Consider the following 21,952-nt stretch of genomic DNA (forward strand, 5'->3'; position numbering starts at 1 on the left):
AGGTAACCTCAATTTATTCCATCTGCCAGAAACATAATTTGGATCTATCTCTGTTATAACTAGTGAGTTTTGTATTATAGTACCTGACTCGTGGCATTAATTTTTAAGTGGAAACTATAAAGTCTCTGTTTGCATTAGCCTATCTATGTGTGTGTGTAGGCTTAGCTAAAAGAAAGGGAATCTTTTAATTAAACAGGTAAACATGACTTCTGCCAGTGTCAGAATCTAGGTATTTCCAAACATGGTGAAATCTTACTAAAAGCTACCTAGAATTACAATGGCCTCTATGAGAATGTATGTATGTATGTATCTATCTATCCATCCATCCATCTCCAGATGGTGTTACTAAGATTAATTTGTAAAAGAGCTCTATTTAATTGGCTTAATGAAAATTAAGTGCTATTATGAGTTCAGGACTCCTAAAATTCTCAAATATAACAGAAACTAACCCAAATATTTTTCGGGTTCACGTGACCTGGGAAAACATTTGGTATTAAAACTAGTTTTTTTGGCTTAATTAAAATGGACATTTTTTTAAAGATTTTATTTATTTGAGAGAAAGAGCAGAGGAGTGGGGAGAGGAGCAGAGGGAGAAGCAGATTCCCCACTGGGCAGGGAGCCCAATGTGAGCCTTGATTCCAGGACCCTGAGATCATGATCTGAGCCAAAGGCAGATGCTTAACCAACTGAGCCACCTAGATGCCCCCAAACAGACATGTCTTTATAGAGTTATCAACATTGAATATAATACACACATAAAGCTTTTATTCTACCTGGGTTTATTAGTCAAATAAGTTCATTATCTGTTACAAAATTTTCCAACAAAAATACAAACTTGATATGATGAAATTTTCATAAGTAACGCCCACATAATTGCTGAGAACAAGTGAATTAAATAGATGTAAGTAGCGTTACAGGATTTTTTTTCTTTGGTGCCCGTGGTTCTTGGTCACACCATTTCAAAGAATGAAGAGGTAGACCAGGCAGAGTGGTGGGCAACAAAGCAAGGTCTGTTGAGTGATAGTACCAAGCTCCCTAAGAGGAAGGGGATCTGAGAAGATTGCCACTGGAGGTTCTAAGTCTAAGGGTTTTTATGGGCTTGTTGGTATGTCATTTTAATCTCATTAACCCTCCATGAGCCTGTCATCTAGTCAGGTTTTTGAAATCTATCTATCATGTGGGAAAGAGTAGAGGACTCCTTCCAGGGTGGGGTAAAATCCTTTAAAGCGTGTTTTCTTCTTAGGGCGGGGGGCCGGGGGGGGGGGGGGCTTGTCCCTGCCTGCCTTTTTTCCAACTATCCTTCTTCATGTAGGACAAAAGTTTTTAGGTAAACTTTTTACACAGTTTCCCCAAATCTTTTTGGAAACTTGAAACCTTAAACTTTTGATAAGTTAAATTAAATGATGGATAGCCATTGACTATCTGGCCATTTCCAAATAAGATAAAATACAGAAACATTAGTTACTGAACACAGGCTTATCCACTTTGGGCTTCTTCTTACAGAGAAACTGAAGATATTTGGGTCTATAGTAAGCATGTTTTTGCCACACTGGAAAATTTACTATGAGAAAACACGTTTCTAGAAATAATAAAGACTATTTATAAATTTGTCAAGCCATAAAATGCTAATGTAAGACAATTTGCAATTGTTTACTTCTTTATTTTCCTAAAAATTAAGGTTTTCAAGGTTCAAAATTCTAATTCATATAATTAAAGTTACTAGAAAGATTAAAGAAAACACCTCGATATGCAAGGGAAGTAGGATGTGTGTGCCTTCAGTCAAAGAAAGTATGAGGAATAGAGATGCATTTTTGTTAGGGAAAAAAAGTAATTTTATCATTAGACTGGCTATTTCAGAACGGGAAAAAGAAAAAAAGCAGGACAAAACTATGGATTTGTGGAAAAGGAATGTTGGGAAAGGAATTTTATGCATGGTTAAGGTTGCTAAAACTATAATCAGTTTATTTAGGTTTAAAAAAAAGATGAGTGTTACTATCAAAAGTACGCTGGTGTATGGGTGCCTGGGTGGCTCAGTCAACTAAGCATCCAACTCTTGGCTTCTGCTCAGGTCCTGATCTCAGGGTTGTGAGATGGAGCCCCACGTTCCTTGGGCTCTGCACTAAGCCCAGAGTCGGCCCACCCACACCCCTCCCCTGCACTTTCTGACACGCTAAAATAAATAAATAAATCTTTTTTTAAAAAAGTACACTGGTGTAAAATTAGAGCTGTTTTTCTTTCTGTTAAAAGAACAACGCTCTTTTGGACTTTTGGTTTGCTTTTGGTAAAAGACTGAAATTTTATTTACCTTTTAAGTAATCTGTCAAGAAAGCAAAGATCTGGGGCCTTACCAAAATAATTTACTGTGTTTCATGTTATCTTTATCATCAGCTCTTTGATTATTTAAGAAAACTGAGTCTTCTCTACTTAAAAAAGCTAAGGCTTTTTCTACAACTATTTAACTTTCTGTATTTCCCTGAAAAGTCTTTAATTGAAACTACGATTGAAGAGTTAAGCGTTGTTTAATAGTGAGCTATTATCCTATATGACCAACTATTTTTAAACCTTTTGATATTTTTGACAAACTTCCAAAAATCAAATTCTAAATGAAGTCTTTTTGACCTTGAATAAACTTCAGGATTCTCTAGAAGACCTCTGGAACATCTCAAAAGATGTGTTTTCTCTCCTTATTAAAAAAAAAAAATGTTAAACTAATTAGTCATATTTGATGTGCTAAATCACCTGGGAAGCGTTGTCAAATAAGAAGTAATAGTAAGCTTTCTTTATGTTGCATTTATATAGGTATATGTTGTAAGTATTTCAGAAATTGTATGAAATTCCTAGTGTCTGATATGTCCTGGTATAATGTTATCATCATAATTCCAGTTTTTCATTTTAAAATGTGTGTCTCAGGAATAACCAAATCTCCTTGTCAATTCCATTATAATAAATTCTCAGAAGATATTTAACAACGGGCATTTTAAAAGATTTTTTTTTGTCACTTACAGATAATTATCGTTTTACTCAGCTTTTGCAAAAGTGTTCTGCAAAAGTGTGTCATCTTCAAGGAGATTTCATAGAACGGACTTCGACAGGTGCAGTTTTCTGATAACTTCAAGATCATTAAACTGAACTGGGTGAGAATTTCCAGAATAAAAGAACTGGATTCAAGCAGAACAAGTGTTAATTACATGGGACTGACTGAAGGAGGATGGTCATAATTCCTTATGACCTTCTTGTTTAAAACATTGCTGGTTCTTCAATATTTTGTTTTTTCAGATTTAAGGAAACCTTTTCTTAAGCTACATATGACAGCATAATTTGATAAAGCATAGCTTCATAAACAAAGGTGAAACATTTATTTTTTTCTCCAGCTGATTCCTCCAAAATTTGGAAATTCTTGAGTATTCTTTTCATGGCAATTTACATAGCTATTTACATAAGTTCAGTGAGAATCTGTTCTTCCAGTAACAGGACACAATTAGAAACATGGGTTATATTGCCAAGACTTTAACTGGAATGTCATATTTGAGAGAAACCTACATAGACTCAGATATGACCAGAGCTTATAAGGTCAATCACTATTCTTGCTGCACTTATGTAAATAATCAGGTCCAGTTTAATGCAAACAAATTAATTTTACTATGATTATCTTTGGAAAAAAGTAGGGATGATTGTGATGAAGGATAGTTGGAATGCAGGCAGGCAGGGACATGGGCTACCACCCAAGAGGAAACCACCTTTTAAAGGATTTTACACCACCCTGGAAGGAGCCCTTCACCCTTTCCCATGTGATAGATAGATGACAAAAAAACTGACTGGATGACAGGCTCATGAAAGGTTAAGGGTTAATCAGATTAAAATGGCCCACCAACAAGTCCATAAAAACCCCTAGTCTTAGAAACTCCTGTGGCAACCCTCTCAGGTACCCTCCCTCTTTGGGAGCTTTGTAGTATCACTTTGCTGTCACTCAATAAACCTTGCTTTGCTGCCCACCTCTCTGTCTGGTCTACCTCTTCATTCTTTGAAGTGGCTCAACAAAGAACCCTGGGCACCGATGGAGAAAAAACATCCTGTAACAATTGTAGAGAGAAAAATTACATTTCCACCTATGTAGATACTAGATTCTAATCTTGCTAATTGTCTTTGAAGTTTTGTTATATACCTGTAAACTGAAATGGATCCTGAATTCTCCTTTCCTCCAATACTCTGGCTTCTACTCTCCAATATGTTATCTACAATTTTCCCCCAACTTTCTGATTTGGAATCACTAAGAACAAAGATTGCCCTTGACTCTCCTTGTAAGGGACTAAACTAGATCCTCCTCACTGCCCAGTTGGCAGCCAAACTTCAGGAACTTGAAACTTAGGTATACATCTCACAGATAAAGAAGGCTCCACTGGGGTACTTGGGTGGCTCAGTCGGTTAAGCGTCTGCCTTTGGCTCAGGTCATGATCCTAGGGCCCTGGGATCAAGCCCTGTGTTGGGGTCCCTGCTCTGTGGGGAGTCGGCTTCTCCCTCTGCCTCTGTTCTTCCCCTCTGCTCCTGCATGCTCTCTTTCTCTCTCAAATAAGTAAAATCTTAAAAAAAAAAAAAAAAAAGGCTGTACCTCATGACTGGTCCTATGCAGATGCCAGGTATCTCCCAGTCAAATGGATGAGGAAGAGAAGTAATTGGCACTGATGTAGCATGTTTCCACCCAAGATGCCAGATCAAGACTTTCTACTTTTAGTCAACATAAAACCCTTTTTTCTTTCCTTTACTCTGGCTTTGACCTGGAAGGATACCATCCTCATCTGAAGATCCCAAGCCATTGCTAAGTGGGTGTAACCTTTCAGACTGCCAGGTTTGTCATTAAAAACAGAAATAAAGAAACCTGATCTGTCCATCAACAGTACAACCTTAGTGGAAGAGGTCTGTGTCCCAACAGAATTTATCTTTGTCTGTGGTAGTTACCATGCTCCTTGGGCCTATGAGTGCCAACATGGCTGGCACAATGCTTCTTAGGTTATCTGACTGTGCCCCTAACTGTTCACAAATGAACTAAGCAAGATAAGTCACTGGTCAATTCCCTCTGAATTTATGTCACTGAATTAGAAAGGACTTACCAGGAGTCTTTCCTGATTCAGGATCCACTTCCTTTGGCAGGGCCCTACTTCCTTGGTTAGAAGTAAATGTAAATGAGGCTATAACCAGGAACCTTTCCTTAACTCTTAAAAGTATTGCAAAGATCCACTGCTAAAACAATAGCTGCCCCAGGAAAACCCTTAGATTCTCTGGCCAAAGTTGTTCTTGACAGCAAGATAGCCCTTAATTATCTTTTAGCTGAGCAAGGAAATTTCTCTGCTGTGGCCAGCACCACCCTCTGTGCCTGCATTAATACTTCTGGGGAAGTTGAAACTCAGGCTACATAAGATCACAAACAGGCCACTAGCCTTAAGAAGTTGAGTTCTTCAATAGGGTCTTCTCTGGACTTACTGAATTTTGATTGGTTTGGGTCTTGGGTACCCTGGCTCCAAACTGCACTCCAGACATTGGGAATTATTCAGCTTATAATAATAGAGTAGTCTCCCTGGTACACTGCATCCTCTCCAAAGCTTGAACTGCATGTTTGCAACCACTAATCATCAAGTAAGTCAATGATCTCCCTAAGACTCAACATCAGAAAAGGAATAAAGAAAATGACCAAATAAAAAATTGTGAGGATGAAGTCATGACCTGTGAATACCAGAGACATTCAGGAAAAAACCATCATGACCTGTGCATATCACACAGAGGACCAGTAAAAGCTGTAAGAACTGCAGAGCAGTGGCTAAGAGGGGCACTAATGCCTTAAATTTTGATCATAGCTCTTAGTTAAGGTAAGAGTCTGATCAAAAAAGGAATTGTTAAAAAAAAAAAAGGCCTAAAATGGAGTCACTTGTGCTGATCCTCCTGTCTGTCAACAAACCAAGAGTTAACATCTAATGTAATTACAGTTTCAGCCTCTCCCAGGAATGTGACCTGTAACCACATTAATGTGGAATTACCTAGTCAACACCAGTGATGTAATCTGCTTGAAAGAGCCTAGCCCTTTGCCGAAAGGAAGGTGACCTTGCCTGAAACAATCAACTCTTAAAAACTTCATTTTCTGCACCTATAAAAGCCTTCCTTTGTACAGTTCCTCAGAGCTCCTTTCCGTCTGCTATATGGGATGCTGCTTGATCCATGAATCATTGAACAAAGCTAATGAGATCTTCAAATTGACTCAGTTGAATTTGGTCTTCTAACACGAAAAAGAGCCTCTGGAAATTAAATAAATAGCACACTTTCTTAAAGGAATAACAAATATTAGCAGAAATGGAAGATGAATTTGAGGAAATCTAAAAGAATTTTAAAGCTGAGAGAAGAAAAAAAAACAACTAGAGATGAAACAGAAGAAAATTAGAAGCTCAGTGTAGGATGACTGAAGTCTGACTGTGAGGGATCAGAAGGAGAGAACAGGGAACATAGAGTTCCCTTGATAATGGAATTATCAAAGACATAATTCGAGAACAACTTCCAGAAATAAAGGCTATCTGTATCCAGACTGAAACAGCCAAACAGTTATCCAACACAACATATTTTGAAAGCTCCACACCCTAGAACATCATAAAATTTCAGAATTCTTAGCATTTAAGATCTTCAGTGCTTCCTACACAGGAGGGGAAATCAAAGGGAGTTACATTTTAAGGATCAGGAAGGAGACTGGTGTTAGGCTTCTTACTGCAGAGCAAAGGACAAATGCCTTCAAATATCTGGAGGGAAGAGGTCTCTAAACTAGAATACTAAACCCAAACAACCAAATATCAATTAGATATTTGCATAAATATCAATTAAGTTAAAAACATGAATTTTCCAGTACAAGATGCTTCAAAGGTCTCTGAGGACAACAGTTACCAGCATGGATAAATAAAGAAATAGCACACATTACTTAAAAGTATGAAAGAGTTGAAAGTGAGAGAAAGCCAGCTTGAATGGGGAGAAGTGAGGCCAGAGACATTTTTGAAACTATCCATGCATCTAAAATTCATTAAAGAATGAAAAGCAAACACGCAAAAATTATATAGGAAGGAAGAAAATTGTATCCTTGAGAACTAGATTTATATCTGAGCTTACCCAATGTCAAGGCATGAAGGGAAAAAAAGTCAGAAAACGGAAAACAGGCCTTGTGATGAAGAATTCCTGGGTTTTGAGCACAGATCAAGAATACATACATACATATACATATGTGTATGTGTTTAGGAAAAATAATATATTGGTTAGAAAATGAAAATTTGTTACAAACAAGACACTATTCATATATGCCTTGAAATATACTGATTTTTTTTTGTCAAATAAACCATTATAATAGGTATCCAGGGAAAAATGTCTTGTTTTAGAACTCAGGGCTTCAAGTAAGAAGAGTGAAATCAACTTGAGATGCAGTTGAAGACTCCTGATCCCTGAAAATACGTGTGTGAGTATCTGTATCTATGTATGTGTGAGTAGAAGAGAGAGAAGCAGAAAGAAGGTCTCATGAAATTCTAAATGACAAAAACCTTTCCTTGCCCTCACCATCTGCTTTCATTTGAGACTTAGAGAAAATTTTGGTGCAAAGTAAGATACTAGTTCCATCAATATAGGAGACAGAGTAGTCCCTCTGCTTCTCACCTACTGTAATGTTTTGGGCTCCTCAAACATGCCCAAGTCAATCACTTCTAGCTATGCATTCAAAGAAATGCTATTCCCAGGACCTGGTGCACTGCTCATTCTCTTCCCTATCCCCATTCTGCTTTAGCTGGTTGACTCTTACCTTTCCAGGTATCATGTTTCATATTACTCCTCTAGGAAGATCTTTTCCATAAAGAGATACACTTTTTCCTTTAGGCTTTTCAAAGCATCCTATGTTATTTTTGATTGCATGCTTCATGAATAATTGTTCTTTCTCTCTGTTCTCTAAGAAAGTGACAACTCCTCCACGAGGACAAGAACAGTGTCTGCCATATTCCAAGATGCATGTCAGGAATGTAGTATTTATTTAATTATCTTAAATTAGGGGGGAAACGCACTCATGGTACACTATGTCCTTGTACAGACATACAATAAAATATGTCTTTTGAATTATGCAAAAGAACATTATTCTACTCTATACAAAGGTGTATAGTGATCACCAACCACTAAATTTCCATTCATTCATTCATTCATAGAGTCAATAAAATACACTAAAACATGTATCAAGCACCCATTCTATACAGAATACTTAGGTAGTTCTGGAATACAACAGTGAAGAAAGCAAGCAGCAGCCCTGAAGGGAACTTGCATTATAGTTGCAAAAACAAATGAACCAAGCTAGAGTATATTTCATACACCATCATTTAGTTGAATTGCAAGTAACTATTATCTGTTACAAACATGTTAAGTTTCCTGAAGATGAAGAAAAGCTAAAATATATGCAGATCTTTCTTTATACTGGATCCTCATTGATAAGAACCCCTCTCTACTGAGTGGGATTCTGTGAGATGCAGTGAACCTTGAAATGCACTGCAGAAGACTGGCTAGAAAATCCTCCCAGAGCATCTTCCTTTCCATCCTGTTGGGGGTGTGGATAAAGTTCTGCCTGCGTCACCACCGATTAATCCATGTCTTAGCTTTCAGCTGCTTCACACTGAGCTCACTGTAACTTTAAATATTGATAACCAAGCTCATATATCACAGAGCTGAGCGAATGACAGTTTCAGTGCATAATGGCTAAAGCTTTCTACAATAATCAGATATTCAATAATTCATGAAAATATATCCCCCCAAATCAAATTGGAAGCTATTTTGTGTAATATATTATTTAAAATTCAATATTATAATGCACACAACTTCTCCTCAGCCAGAGGAGGACCATTTCAAGATGTGATTATGTGCAGACTCTATTTAAAAGTGACAATTCTGCTTTTCATTTGTTTAACAGCTTAAGCGGAGGAGCTCAACTGGAACTAAGTCATCTGACAACGAAACCAAGGCAGCCACAAGCAACTTTGCAAAAGTGACATTAGGACCTAAAAAAATGGACATCCATTTCGAGAGGAGAGACATGTGTATTTGGGGGAAAAATTTCTTAATTTGTTCAGGTCTTACATCAACTTGCTCCCAAATAGTTCTCTCCAAATTAACTGTAACTTATCAGCATTGTAAGATTAACATGTGAACTTTTAAGTTCAAGAGTCAAGACACCTGCACCCCACCCCAGTGTTGCAGCAGTCTCAGATGCTTGCCAAGCCATCAGTTACTACATTTTTGTTTTATTTTAAGATTATTTATTTATTTTATTTTATTTTTTTAAATTTATTTAGAGAGCATACATAAGTGGGGTGGGGAGGAGCAGAGAGAGAAGGAGAGAGAGAATCTCAATCAGACTCCATGCTTAGCATGGAGCCCCATACAGGGCTCTATCTCCCAACCCCACTATCATCACCTGAGCTGAAATCAAAGAGTTGGATGCTTAATCCACTGAGCCATCCAGGCATCCCTACTATTTTTTTTTTTTTAGTAGATCAGGGAAAAATTGTTTCATAAGCACAGTCACAGAATTCCGGTTTCATATTACTTCATTCTTGGAAAACAACCCCTCCCCACTTCTCTCCTGCCTATCTGAAATCTTCTTCCAAGGGATATGTCACACTGAGTGATGCCTTCCCTGGCTTTACAAGCCAGATATGGCTCGCCCTTTCTCAGGACACCTATAATGTTAATTGTCAGCAGCCCTCATATCATTCCACTAGCTACTGTTTAATATGCCCTGATCATATGTCAGGCCTATGTCAAAATGTCATATATTTACCTTGTTTTCATTAGACACTAGCCCACCATTGCTACCCAAAGGAACAGTTGAGGAACCGGAATTCAAGGAGTTGTTCAAGGATACAAATCAGTACAGAAGGGGCAGAAGGTGGTCTGTTTGGTTTAGTGTTTCACTGGTGCCTAGAGTAGTGCCTGGTGCATAGGCAGGGCTCTGTATTTGTTGACTGGTTGACTCAATAAACAAATCCCAAAGCATTCAGTTTGTATAAGTCTAGGGTTTCCTTGCAGTCAACATGGTTGGGAGAGACCAGCATCAGTAAGTGAAAAGAGAGTGCTGTTATGAGAGTAAAGTGTGGTGTTTTAGAACAAGTCCTGAATGTGGAGTTCAAGGTCCTTGCCAATATCTAGACTGTGACAATTTGCAATAGTATGACCTGGAACAAAGTGATGGACTTTTCTTGTTCTCAGTATCTTCCTCTATAGTAACTTCACTTTATAATCTAAAACTTCCATGAACCAGTATAGAGCTGTGGTTAAAACAGTAGGCTCTAGAGTAGGAAGGCCCAGGTTCAGATGTCAGTTCTGACCTGCAGAACACATGGAAAGTTCTTTCATGTCTCTGTACCTCAGGCTCCTTATATAGAAAGTTGCATATCATACCTCCATAATGGACCTGTAAGTTCTACATGGTTTCCTATATGCAAATCCTGTAATGCTTACTACATACAAAGATCTAAATAAAAGCTAGCTCTCCTTTTAATGTATGTGTAATTGGCATAGTGTTCCATATATAGCAGGTCCTCAGAGAACATTTTCTTCCTTTTCTCTCACCGTTTTGAAAAATTGACTTAACTGTGTGGGAACTCAGTTTGCCTCCTTTATTAAATTAGAATAATAAAACTGACCTTTCTCCAAATAGCAGGGCTAAGTGATATTTTAATAATATTTTCAACTCTAAGATGCCAATAACGTGCTTGTGGCCCAGAATTTGTAGGCTGGAAAAGGCAAACATCATCCTCAATAAGAGAATGTCAGAATAGTAGGTACAAACTCAAAGCTACATTAGAAGGCAGAGCAGCAAATAAAAGTCTCTCGGATAAGGTGATTAAAAAAGAATCTATGGAATCTCATATTTGAATTGGGTCCCAATAGATAAGACTAGCAATAATAAAAAAGGATAAGAATATGAAGGATGAGCACACTTTGCATAAATTTCTGCCATAAGTTCACCAAATACTGGCTGGATTAGATAATTTGATTACATACTGCAATATTTTCTGGCTGTAGACAGAGTAACTAACATAAAGGAAGAACGTAATTAATGTAAGCATCATCATCAGATCTTTTATTGGTTGTCTGTTACGATCGAAGTGTTGTGCCTTTATTATTCTTAATTATTTTATGTACTCCCTGTTAAGTAGAATCTTCTACATTCAGAGGCTAGGAACATGAGATTCAGCAAGGTCCAGTCACTTGATCAGAAACCTCGTCTCAGGGGTCAAGCTCGGACGTGAACCCAGCTCACCCTCAGACCTCATAGCCACGCTCTCTAGGTTTTTGGCTGTGTCATTTTAAATGATTATGAGTTTAATGAATTAAAAATATTATTAAACATGCCCTTCTCCGTAAGAATCCATTAGCATAATGAGAATATGCAAATCATTAATTTTAAACCATCTAAACAACAGCAGTCACATTTTTTTCTCCTGCCAGAGAATACCAGCTTAATGAGATTGGACTGGCCCAGTGCTGCTGATGTTCAAGCCAGGAAAAGAGAAAGAATAAAAACAGGCATCCAAGGTTAAAAAAAAGGGTGCTTCTGGCCCCACCCCAGGACTTCAGACAATAATAGGAAATCAAACAATTGCAGCCCTAAACATAGGCATTGTCATCAATCACCCATTTACACTCATATGATGCAATTTATAGGTCACAGGATTGCTTTTCCCATTAGTCTAGCACAAACTGTAAAATTCTGAGTAATTTATTTCCTTTCTTCCATTGTTCCTTCATCCTTCCCCTCCTTCTCCAGTTGTTTCTTAAACACCTAACCTGTATCACTGTACGGATTAAGTCCTTCAAACCATTAAATGACCTGCTAGAAAGATATGAATGCTGCCTTTACTGAGCCTACGGTCTACTAGGGGCAATGGACAGTAAAGCAGGAAATTACAACATATGCAATGTTACATGTTGCTCATGAAAAAGCACTTGAATATTACTTGGCAGTCAACTGAGACCTGAAGGATAAATAAAGATAACCAGATAAAGTAAATAATGTGTGTGTATATCTGGGTGTGGGTAGGAGGTGGGGGAATAAGGATATAGATGATCTAGACAGAAAAAAACAATATGGGCAAAGGCTTGGAAGTGAAAGAGTTAAGAAGGAGAGAAAAGTTCCAGGATCATTTTTACAGTGTGCAGTAAGGCTGGGCATGGTAAGCTTTGGATGGGTCAGGCAGGGTCAAGTCCAGAAATGAGGCTAAAGAGGTAAGCAGGATTCAGAGCAGGCCAAAGCAAGCAGACACTGCTTCATTCTGAGGGTAGTAAGAGCCTATTGGAGATCTGTAGGGAGACCACGTGGCTACAGATAGACAAGGATGGAGGATGTTGCAGCATTGGGTTAGATGATCAAAGGTCTCTGGTGAGAGGTAAAGGGTATGTGATGCTTTTTCAAAGATGTCTCCCTGAGAGGATTAGGGAACTTTAACCTGGTGAAGTGGAAATCTCAAGGGGTCTGGAAGGCTCTCTTTCAATATCTGTAATGTTGTCTCTGGCTAAGAGATGGGGATATTTGTGCTAGACCCAAGAAGCACTATTAGGACCACTGGACAGAAATCAAAGGAAAGCTCAGTCTAACAAGAAACTTTCTGCTGAGCAAAGTAATGATTCCTGCAGGTTGCCACCTGGCCCCTCTAGTGGCCTTCCTGTCTTTGCCATTGTTGTCAGCTGCCATAACAACCCTGTGCGTGTTTTCCCCAGCCTCATGGCTGCATGAGCATGTCTAGGGTTTTCCCCAGCCTCATGGCTGCGTGAGCATGTCTAACCAGAGGCACAAACAGATGCCCTCTGTTTTCACCCTGCTAGTGAAGACAGTAGCTCCTTCCATCGAGAGTGAACAGGGAGAGGCCAGAAGTCTTCTCTTCCTTGCATGTGCAAGATGACCCAACACCTCCAGCTAAAGGAGGCAACAATAACATCTCAAGTATCTCTCCCAAAGCCATCACAGCTCACGAAGGCGCATACAAAAGTCGTATTTGAAGAGACATTCCCAGCACAACCCCAGGTCACCACACTATCTTCACCTTCAACACTGATGATTTTCCCAGGGTCCCTGGTAAGTAATACGAACTTTAACTTCAAATGATACTGACTGTCTTAGTCAGTTCAGGCTGCCATGACAATATACCATGGGCTGGGTGGCTTCAACAACAGAAATTTATTTTCTCCCAGGTCTGGAGGTCGGTGGTCCAACATCAAAGTGCTTGCTGATTTGCTTTCTGGAGAAGACCTGGTTTTCTTCCTGGCTTGCAGATGGCCACTTTCTTGCAATTTCCTTGTTATGCTTGTGTGCTGGGGTGGGGGTGGGGGAAGAGGGCTATGGTGTCTCTTATAAGGACACTAGTCTATAGGGTCTGGGTCCACCCTTGTAACCTCACCCTGGGGATTAGGGCACCAAAAAGTGAATTTGGGCTGGGAGGGGTTCAGTCCATAACACCAACCTTTCTTCTAAGGGCCTCAAGGTTCAATCTCTTTGCACGCTCTGCTAGGTTTGTTTACCTTCAGAAGTGCAAGCACATACCCATCATCACATGGGTATTCTGTGTTCTATGCACCACTAATTTCATCTATTTTCCATTGCTCCCCAACTTTCCAGATCCTTTCAATATGCTCTCTGGACTTCATGGTGTGTCATCAGCAGATTCCCTTTCATCCCCCAATTCCTCCTGCATATTCATTTTACCTTCTCTAACTGATCCTTGGCATAATCTCTTCCCTTTTAGCACAGTCCCTTCTTCCTTCCACGAGTGTTTCAGGAGTGCTCGGACATGGACAAGCACCCTCGGGTCTTCTCACTCTAATTCCTAGCCCCCGCCTCTCCCCCCGGTTTCCTTCTTCTTTCCAAAATGGTTCTTTTAAAGTATATTATCAGACACTTAACTACCCATGATTATTCTTTGTTGCAGTTGCACTGGGCTTTGTGCTTAGAAGATCCCGATGCTTGGTTTAATGCTCTGCTTGTTACTTTCTTGAATTTTTAAATACATTTTGAAGAAGAGGTCTCACATTTTTGTCTTTTACTAGGCCTGAAAATTATGTAACTGGTCCTATTCTTGCTATAATATATTACCACACCTTCTTATCCTTTATTTCTTAGCACTTCGTTCACTGCTCTCCCCAGCTTGTTATTACTGCCGTTATTTTGTGTAACTTCAGCATCTATGTAAATCTATCTAGTGTCTTAACTTCTTGGTTCTTTAACTTCCTCAGTTCCTACGTTCTTCGTTCTTCTCTGTCACCCTTTAATGACCTGGCAATAAGAATGTACCCTAGGCTTGATCTCCAAAAAAAACCCCACTCCAGCTTTGACATCCAGATGGTAAGCATCCCACTTCCAGGCTCTTGCTTCTACCATCCTGCCTACTTGGTCCCGTTGCTCCCACTCCAGTAATTCTTAGACCTCATCAAGACATCCAGTTCATTCACCATATCATTTAATTTTAAAATAATGTAGCACTCGGTAACTAAAAACAATATATGTAATACATAAATTTATGAAACATTATGAAAAATAATCCAGGAAAATTCTATCTGACTTAGAAAATAAAACATTTCCAAAATCACTGAAGTTAACTCTGTGTTCCATCTTGAATTCATCTCCCTCCTTCCTCTCCTGCACCCTAACCATTGCCCTGAATTATATGTGTAACATTTGTTGCTTTTTTTTTTTTACACTTTTGCTAGATATGCTTATATTAGAAGTGGTATTATTATTCTCTGTGTCATTTTCTGCAACTTTGTTCCCATTCAACATCATATCCCTAATAGTATGTTCTTGTGAATAGTGTATGAACACTGGTTAATCTTAGATATAGATCTGGGATAGCAGTAGTTGAACAGGTGAATTCTTGGAGGTTCAATTTTTCAAGGTGATGCTTAATTGTTTCTTAAAAAGCTTACACCAATTTGCATTCCCACTCAAAGTGTGTAAGTATTGCCATTGATGCACACTCTAATACTAAAATGATGGGTATAAAATTGTTTCATTGAAGTTACTAGTTTGCAACTACAGATTACTCAGAATGAGTATCTTTACATAAGCTTCACATTTTTTTCTTACTCCTTTGTGAAATGCCTGCTCAAATTTTTGCCAATTATTCTATGGAGTTGTCTTTTTTTCTTAATGATTTATGAGATACTTTATGTGTTCAAGATATTCCCTTCAGCAGATGTTTTCTTCCAATTTGTGATTTGTCTCTTAACTTCACGGCCTCTCTGAAAAACAGGAGCTCTTAATTTTAATGTGATCAAATAATCAGCTTTTTCTTTTAAGGAATGCTGATTAGGTCTTGTTTAATATATAAAGTCATAGAGATCCTCATGTATGGCTTTTTTTCTACAAGAATTAAAGTTTTGGCTTTCATATATAAAGCTTTGATTCATCTGGGATTGACTTTTCTAAAGTCAGGTCTATTAAAGTATAATTTACTACAATAAAATGTATATAGTATATAGTATATGTAAGATGGGTATAGTTGTATGGACTTTGACAAATTTATATGTTTTTTCATATAACTACCATCACAACCAAAGATATGGAATCTTTTTGCTGATGGACATTTGAATTGTTTCCAGTTTTTGGTGAAAATGAATAAAACTGCTATAAATATCTGCATAGAAATTTTTCTATGGACATATTTTCTTTATTTGTCTATGATAAATATACTTCTAACTCATATTGTGAATGTATATTTAATTTAGCAGTTTGCCAAATGTTTTTCAAAGCAGGTGTACCATTTTTCATTCCCATCAGCAGTGTATGAAAGTTCCATTATTCTTCATCTTCTCACTGCCTGCAGCTATCAATTTGTATTTATTTTAGCCATTTTAATATCTGTGTAGTAGTAGCTTATTGGGCTCTGAATGAATTTTCCTAATTATCTTAAGATATGTAGCATCTTTTGAAGTATTTTCTTATCATCTGTGTTTCATCTCTGGTGAAGTAATTCTTCAAATCCTTTCTTGATTTTTGTGAATTGGGTAGCTTGTTTTATTATCATTGAGTTGAAAAAGCTCTTTGCATATTTGGAAAATGGACCTTTACTGGATATGTATTTTAAAAGTAATTTTTTTTTTGTCCTGGATTTCCATTTCCTTAATAGTGTCATTGGAAGAGCTAAAGTTTTAAATTTTGCTGAAATCCAGTTTTTCTTTATTATTTTTTTTCTGTTATGGTTCATATTTTTTGTATTCTATTTAAAAAAAAATCTTTGCCTGACCCAAGATCACAAAGATTTTCTCTTTTATTTATTCTGAAGCTTTTTAGTTTTTGATCTTATATTTACATATATGATCAATTTTGAGTTATTTTTAGTATGATATGAGGTATGGATTTAGGTTAAATTTTTATTTTGCATATGGATATCCAGTTTCCATAGCACCAATTAAAGAAAATACTATTCTTTCTCTCTTAAATTGCCTTTGCAAATTTATGGAAAATAAATTTATACATTTATGTCTGTTTCTGGACTTTCACATTGTGTTCTATTGGCCCATGTGTCTATCTCTTCCCAGTGCCATACTCTCTTGATTAATATAGCTAAAGCTTAAGTATTTTTTAAGATTTTATTTATTTATTGGAGAGAGAGAGCAAGAGAGAGAGCAGATGGGAGGGGTAGAGGGAGAAGGAGAAACAGGCTCCCCACTGAGCAGGGAACCCAATGCGGGACTCGATCCCAGGACCCTGGGATCATGACCTGAGTCAAAGGCAGGCGCTTCACTGACTGAGCCACCCAGGTGTCCTACTAAAGCTTAAGTATTAAGGTAAGTGAAAACATCAGCTACTGCAAATCTACCAACTATGTTCTTTCAAAAAAAAAAAACAATTCTGTGTCCATTGTTTACCTATACAAAATTAGGTATAGTGTGTCAATTTCTACCAAAAATCTTGCTGTAATTTATGTTGGGTTTATATTGAAACTAAATATCAATTTCAAGAAAATTTTAACATTTAGCATTCTAATTCATGAGCACAATATGTTTCTCCATTAACTTAAGCTTTCTTTTATTTTGTGCATTAATGTTTTGTTGCCTTGCTTTGTTTATAATCGTAAGGGGTTGTTAGTCAATGCTCAACCAGAGAAAGAAAATCAATGGGAGAGGTCTATTAAGAGATCCATTGCAAGGAGTCAGATTACCCATTTGTGGGTCTAGTTAAGAAAGTCCATACTTTGTAGGCCAGACCATTAGGAAGGTCAAAGCTATCAGGAAAGGAAGGCTGGAACCCTTGGGAATCAGCTGAAGCTGCTGTCCAGAGAAGGATTTTTTCCTCAGAAAATCCTCACCTCTGTTCTTAAGGCTTTTCTACTGATTGAATAAGGTCTACCTATATTAACTACAATCTGCAATCTCAATTGACAGTCTAGAAACTTGGAGACCTTGGTGTCAGGAAAGTGAAGTGTATCTATATCCTAAATAACCTAAGATAAGATTGACTGTAAGAACATTTCTATTAGCAAAAGTAAAACTAAAGGTGATGCCCTTCTATTCCTGTACACTCACCTGTTTCAGTGACTTTAGGACAGGAGTCCATTAAATTGAAGGAGATAAATAGGCATAACATAATCATAGACTCTAGTAAATAATAGAGCACCATGCACAGGATTAAGAAACATGAACATAAGTACTACTTGCTTGTGGAAATACAAACATGCAACTCATTATGAAGCATAGATTATATATCTACTTTATGGCTGATGGGTACCCCTGCCCTTTTTTGGATTTTATTACCAAAGGAACCAAAGGATGGCATGCTAAAGACAGTAATTGTTCAACCTATAAATCAACCTCTGAGGCCCTATACTAGTACCCAGAAGAAGAAACAATGCTAGGATCCAAAGACATACTCTCCAATTTTACTTGCATATATGACAACAAGAAATATCAGAAAGGAAAAATTATCCAGAAAGTAAAATGGGGTAGGGAGTACACTGGACAAATTAGTGCTTCTGAGAAAGCAAAACCAAGGTAAAAAAAAAAAAAAAGTTACTTCATTGCTACAGGAGAGCATATTTGCAATTTCTAACAATCATTATTTCATTATTGCTACAGAATAATGACCTCTGTATATTTTACATTTTTTCCACTTTCACAATTTGACTTTAATTCCAGTACCAGTACCCAGTTCCTACTCCCTCATTCTATGCATAACATAGAAAGTAGAAACAGTATGGGAGATACTGTGTACTTATTTTTTTTTTTAGGTTTTATGGTTTTATTAACACAAATATGATGTGCACAACAAGCTGTCTATTCATTTTCTTTGCTGCGCAGCCTGGCGTTGGGATTGGTGACTCTGATTGCCAGCTGGGCTGCTCTTTCCACAATAGCTTTGCGGTTCTTGGAGGAGACATCCTGAGCAATCTCTGCACAGTAAGATTTGTTGCACATCAGCAGCACTTCAAGCTCCTTAAGGTTGTGGACTAGGAACTTCCGGAAGCCACTGGGCAACATGTGTTCTGTTTTCTTGTTGCTCCCATAACCAATGTTGGGCATCAAGATCTGGCCCTTGAATCTCTGCACACCCTATTGTCAGTGCCTCTGGGTTTCCGCCAGTTGCGCTTAATTTTGACACAGCGGTCTGACTGGTGCCGGATGAACTTCTTGGTCCTCTTTTTAACGATCTTGGGCTTCACCAGAGGTCTGAGGGCAGCCATGATGCCCAGTAACAGATGGCGGCCACCTCCACAGGCAGCGCCGAGAAAGCGATACTGTGTACTTATTAATAGGTTCTTAGATTTCCAGAGTCACCAACATAGGACTAAAGGACTTCTGGGCTTTCAGGTGGATGTGACTTAAAGAATTTCTCCCACAGGGGCGCCTGGGTGGCTCGGTCGTTAAGCGTCTGCTTTCAGCTCGGGTCATGATCCCAGGGTCTTGGGATCGAGCTCCGCATCGGGCTCTCTGCTCTGTGGGAAGCCTGCTTCTCCCTCTTCCACTCCCCCTGCTTGTGTTCCCTCTATCACTGTGTCTCTCACTGTCAAATAAATAAATAAAAATCTTAAAAAAAAAAAAGAATTTCTCCCACAGGTAGACAGTGGTTGTATACAGTATACTTGGATGCTGGAGTGGCTAGAAGAGTGGATTGTGGCAAAGAATACACATTTTCCCTTAGCATACATTTAATTTTCTTCCTGCTAATACTAGATATCCTCTCTTTGCCATGGTGTAGCTGGATACGTGGCTGTCCTTCAAGAAATTTTATTTCCTAAACTTACTTATAGCTAGGGTTTGCCATGTTAATAAGGTTGGACTAATGAGATGCCAATGGTCAGGATGGATGCAATTTTCACTCCACCTCCTTGAAGCTGTCTGCCCTGACTCCCCTTTCTGAGGGTTGGAAATGGCAATGATTTGATCCTTGGACCCAAAGATTAAATTCATATTTTGAGAAAATCAAACTCAATAAATCAGTCTAGTTTCTGAATAACTTCATAGAGAAGAACCACTTGATAATCTTTGGACTATTAACTCACAGAGAAATAAATTTTATCTGATTTAAACCACTGAGAAAATACAGCAGTTAGATTCTGGTGAACACTATGTCATTCCTAGCAGACCAATCCTCCCACAGATGACAACTATACTCTACAAAATTCATAAAAATCAACTACATGAAGACAGTGCTGATGATATTAGGGGGGGTGTTGAAACTTGGGAGAAAGTAATGACCAGTGAGTAGGTGAGTTTCCTATTGAAAAGGCTTTTAGCTTACAGACTATTCTCAGATATCACCCCATGGTGGGGCTAGCACTTGCATAGAAACCCACAGATTTACTGGCTTGAAGAACCAGGGAGCAGAGTTTGGAGCAACAACACAGTTGTAAAGTAAGGAGGGAAGCCCTAGACAGGAACGAAGTAGAGAATGGGAGCTACAGGCTTTGTGCAGGGAATCTTCCAAAATAGCTAGCTGACCCCTGAGCTATGAATACATTGAGCAGAATTCTAGCAACCCAATTAAAGATAAAAAATATAAAATGTGACTTTGGAGCCTGGAGTATGAGTTCAGATAAATCAACTGCCTGCTAAAACACAAGAATGACAATAACTTAAACTAATACCTTTTAAATAAATATAAGATAATCTAGCACTTTACACATATTGAAAATGTTTAGATCTGATCGAAAATCACCAGTCATATGAAAAAACAGGAAAATGTGACCCATATTAAAGAAAAAAGACAATTAATGGAGACAAACCTTGAGCAGCTACTATAACTATGCTCAAGGGCATAAGGGAAAATATTCTTATAGTGAATGAAAAAATAGGACATTTCAACAGAGAAACAGAAACTAAAAATTTCCAAGTAGAAACTGTACAACTAAAAATGGCAAAATCTGAAATAAAATTTAAAACAAAAAATAGGCATAAGAGCAAATTTGAGATAGCAGAAGGAGTTAATGAAATAAAAAATTAATAGAAATGATCTGATTAGAAAAAGGATTAAACAAATAGAATCTCTGGTCCTCTTGGGGAATCTTTAGTGGTCCAACATGCATATAATTGGAGTCCCACAAGAAAAGGAGGAAAATTGGGGCAGCAAAAATACCTGAACAAAATGATAGTTTAAATTTTTTCCCCAAATTAATTGATGACATATGTTTATAGGGTTAAGAAGTCCAGTGAATGCCAAGTTAGAAAAACAGAAAGAAAACCATACCCAAGCACAACATAGTTACTGTGATTAAAACCAAAAATAAATACAAAGTCTTTAAAGCAGCCAAACAACAACAACAACAGCAAGAAAACACAAAGCATACAGAGGAACATAATTTTAATGATGATTGACTTCTCATCAGAAACAATGAAATGGTATTTTTTAACGTAGTGAAAAGAAAAAAAAAAACAACCCTGAACTCTAGAACTCTATATCCAATAAAACTGTCAATTAAAATAGAGGTGAAACAAAGACTTTTCAAGCTAGAGAAAAGCTAAGAGAATTTAATGCCAGAAAATCTGCACTACGAGGAACCTGAAAGGAAGTTCTTCAGGCTGAGAGGAAATAATAGCAGATGGAAATGTGAATCTTCAAGAGGAAGGAAGAGCAGCAGAAATGGTGTGGGAATGGAAATTATAGAGGTGGTTACAAAATGCCACTTTTTATCTTAACTTGTTTTAAATATGTCTATTTAAAGCAAAAATGGGGGGCGCCCGGGTGGCTCAGTCAGTGAAGCATCTGCCTTCGGCTCAGGTCCTGGGACCGGGTCCTGAGTCAGGCTCCCTGCTAAGTGGAGAGTCTGCGTCTCCCTCTGTCTCTGCAGCTCCCCGCCCCCTGCCCCAGCTCTTGCTCTCTTTAATAAATAAAATCTTTAAAAAATTTTTTAAAATAAAAAATAAAGCAAAAATGGTAACAATGTAATGAGTGAATTATAATTTGTATAAATATATATAATAACTACATCATAAAGGATGGGAGTGGGTTAAATGGACTTATACTGTTTCAAGTTTCTTACACTCTATTTGTAGTAGTACCATGATAACTTCAAAAGTTAACAATTTTTTATTTTTTTTTAATGTTTACTTATTTGAGAGAGAGAGCAGGGGAGAGGGGCAGAGGGAGAGAGAGAATCTCAAGCAGACTCTGCGCCGAGCAGGGAGCCCCACTTGGGGCTCGATCTCACGACCCTGAGACCAGGACCTAAGCTGAAATCAAGAGTCAGATGCTTATCTGATGGAGCCAGCCAGGCACCCCAAAAGTTAACACTTAAAAGTGAAAACTAAGTGAAAATTTAAGACTGTATATTATAATCTCTAACAAAATTCATTAGTTTCCTAAGGCTGCTGTAACAAAGTTTAAAAACTGACTGGCTTAAAACAATAGAAACTAGTATCCCAGTTTTGGAGGCTAGATGTCAGAAATCAAGGTAGGGAAAGGATCCTTCCTTGC

General features: G+C 37.9%; 1 pseudogene; it reads right to left on the minus strand.

Moving 5' to 3' along the window:
- Positions 1–18,262: 18,262 nt before the first annotated feature.
- Positions 18,263–18,761, minus strand: LOC141369959 (large ribosomal subunit protein eL32-like; annotated as a pseudogene).
- Positions 18,762–21,952: the final 3,191 nt, after the last annotated feature.

This window comes from Callorhinus ursinus, unplaced genomic scaffold (assembly GCF_003265705.2).
Source record: "Callorhinus ursinus isolate GAN/ISIS: 27379988/994484 unplaced genomic scaffold, GSC_fseal_2.0 scaffold24, whole genome shotgun sequence".
Classification (NCBI taxonomy): domain Eukaryota; kingdom Metazoa; phylum Chordata; class Mammalia; order Carnivora; family Otariidae; genus Callorhinus; species Callorhinus ursinus.